The sequence below is a fragment of the Prionailurus viverrinus genome, chromosome C1, assembly GCF_022837055.1.
Source record: "Prionailurus viverrinus isolate Anna chromosome C1, UM_Priviv_1.0, whole genome shotgun sequence".
NCBI classification, from domain to species: Eukaryota; Metazoa; Chordata; class Mammalia; order Carnivora; family Felidae; genus Prionailurus; species Prionailurus viverrinus.
In genome coordinates, this window is record NC_062568.1 from 94,324,743 (window position 1) to 94,327,950 (window position 3,208).

General features: G+C 36.1%; 1 pseudogene; it reads left to right on the forward strand.

Annotated features, from left to right (window-relative positions):
- The first annotated feature begins 1,800 nt into the window (after positions 1–1,800).
- Positions 1,801–2,621, forward strand: LOC125173846 (nucleophosmin-like; annotated as a pseudogene).
- Positions 2,622–3,208: the final 587 nt, after the last annotated feature.

Below are 3,208 nucleotides of genomic sequence, written 5' to 3' on the forward strand. Positions count from 1 at the left end.
GCTGACACTATAATAATGAAAAGAGTTTTCAGGTGAAAGGTTTTATAAACTACTTTATTTTTTCAACATACTTACCTATACAAGAAAACAATTCAGTTCAAGTAGTTAAAATGACATATTTAAAATTACTTAGTAATTTGTCATTTAGGCTGCCTTTAAGCCATCAACATTTTTGCTAAGTGAAACAGGCTTTCTCACACACAAAAAAATGAACTGTTGTTTCTTTTTTTTTTTTAATTGTGAAGAACATAGTGTGTTTCAGGAAGAAACCATGTTTAAAACATCTCTCTTTGTCAATGTCATGAGGCTTATCCTTTTTTTTTTTTTTTAACGTTTATTTATTTTGGAGACAGAGAGAGACAGAGAATGAACGGGGGACGGGCAGAGAGAGAGGGAGACAGAATCGGAAGCAGGCTCCAGGCTCCGAGCCATCAGCCCAGAGCCCAACGCGGGGCTCGAACTCACGGACCACGAGATCGTGACCTGGCTGAAGTCGGACGCTTAACCGACTGCGCCACTCAGGCGCCCCGTCATGAGGCTTATCCTAATCAGAGCCCCCATTTGATGTCTGCAAAATTTAGAGTATCTTTAAACACAGAATCTACACATGCTAACATACAGAATATGTTGTGTTTCTATTTCAAGGGAAAATCGTGTTTACCCTATTACCTATCATCATAATACCTGTCTGAATTGTTGTTGTAAGTCATTCATCATCTTAGAAGTAAATAATTTTCTGGGTGTGTTGAAGGAAAAATACATCAATATAGAGAATCATGATGGTGTGATTACAGTAATTATCCCATGTAACACGGGTAGTTACTACTATTTAGTTCTCTTCTAATTCATTATAGAGCTAGTAAAAGTCACATTAGGGAGGATATACAAGGTGAAATAACATTAAGGAATTTTTACTCACTGGAAATGAAATGAATAAAAGGCTTTGAAGTAGATTTGATTTACAATATTTTTCTGGCTAAACTCTAGGGTAAATTTTAATTACCTATATTATAGTTTTGAGAGGGATCAAAATAACTTTCAACTGGAAACATTATAAATAGTCATTGAAAAGATGAAAAAGTCAGGAAGACAACAGACTTGAAAATATTCTATTTTTCTAAAATTTATCATTTGTGTTGTTGATTATCGGTTTCTTTTTCTAGATCCTGGATTATGCAGAGACAGAAATCACATTATTTCTCTTTTTTCCCTAATGCCAAACAAAGTGGTATATGGAATATAGTGGTATATGGAAAGTGATATGTGGAGTGCTGGGTCTCCCTCGTGCTAGCGTGTGAGAGCTGATTGTTAGGCTTTAAAGAACTGTTCAGGCTGTTAAGTGTTGCATTGGTAGTTTGACATTAGGCGTGGTGGGAGTTATTTCTAATACAGAATTAGGTAGGGAAAGAGTTTTTCCCCAGAGAGCATGTGACTAAACATTTACTGGCATACCATCAGAAAGTTTTCAATAAATGGTGAGTGAACAAAGAATGAGTGAATGATTAAAACAAAACAACATAGTGATAATCTGCAATAATACAAAGAAATGCAAACCATTCATGACATAAACACATCATTAAATAAGATAAAATATTGTCATTTGGTGTCACACAAGCTTCTCTTTCTAATGTGAGCTCTTGCACTGACTTGTTGTGTATTCTTATGCAAGAAATTTACACTCTTTGTAATATAAGCCTCTTTTACCATGTGAGGATACAATGAGACATCTACACCCTGCAGGAGGGTCCCCCACTGATGGCATCCCAATCTTGGACTTCCACCCCCAAGAACTGTTGTGAACTAAAAGCTGACTTTAAAGTGGGAAATGATGAAAATGAACACAAGTTTTCTTTAAAAACAATCAGTTTAGGGGTTTATGCAGAGGATGAATTGTACATTGTGGAAGCAGGGGCAATGAATTGTGAAGGCAGTCCAATTGTACTTCACTGACAACTTTGAAAATGTTGGTACAGTCACTGGTTTGTCTTGGGGCTCTGAAACACCACCACCTGTGGTCTTATGGCTAAGTATGGTTTGGGGTCTATGCATATTAGCGAACAGGACTCAGTAGCTGTAGAGGAAGATGCTGAGTCATGTGAACCCCCTAAGTACATCTGGAAAATGACCTGCTTCTGGAAGTGGTAGCAAGTTTCCACAGAAAAAAGCAAAACTTGGAGTTGATAATATTGATGAAGATATTGAAGATGATGATTTTGATAAGGAGGAAGTGAAGCAAAAACTTCAGCAAACAAATGTATATGCGATACTATATGTAATACTCAAGCCAAAAAATGCACAAAAATCAAACCAGAATGAAAAAGATGCAAAACCATTAACACTAAGATCAAAAGGTGAAGAATCCTCAAAAAACAGCAAAAACATTCCCAAGACACCAAAAGAACTTAGTTCTGTAGAAGACAGTAAAACAAACATGTAAGCAAATATAGTAAAAGGTGGCTGTCTTCCTAACCTGGAAGCCAAGTTCATCAACTGTGTGGAGAGTTGCTTCTGGATGACTGACCAGTGAGGCTATTCAAGGTCGCTGGCAGTGAAGGACGTCTCTCAAAGGAAATATTTTATTTAGTTTGTTAAAATTTCCCATCTTATTATGTAGCAGTTGATACACTAATGCAAAGTGTCAACTTTCCATACCATGTCTGATAATTATTATCCAGGTCCCATTGCCAAAAATGTGTTGTCCAAAATGTCTGTTTAGTTTTTCAAAATGGAGCTTTACCTTTGCTTGGTTATAAATATGTGTGGAATGTTATGATAGCAGTGGTGGTCAGATAAATGGAAATGGGGAGACAAAAATATACATGTGAAATAGACTCAGTATATTAATAAAATACAAAATAAATTATATGAAGCTTAAGTAACTTTCTCAATGGTGTATGTGTGTATGTGTGTGCATACACATGTATGTATGCATGTGTGTGTGTGTGTGTGTGTGTGTGTGTGTGTGTATGAGAGAGAGAGAGAGAGAGAGAGAGAGAGAGAGAGAGAGAGAGAGAGAGATAAAGAGAAATGCGGGTAATAATGTTCACCATATAGGAATATAATGGAGATTGACTAAAATTTATGAGATCAAATCATAGGGAATGGATTTTGTTATACATCAAAAACAGGTCAATTATTTCACATGGCTTGACTTTTATAGTAGGTATGCAATAAATATTGGAAGGGAGACAGAAGTAAAGAGAAATAA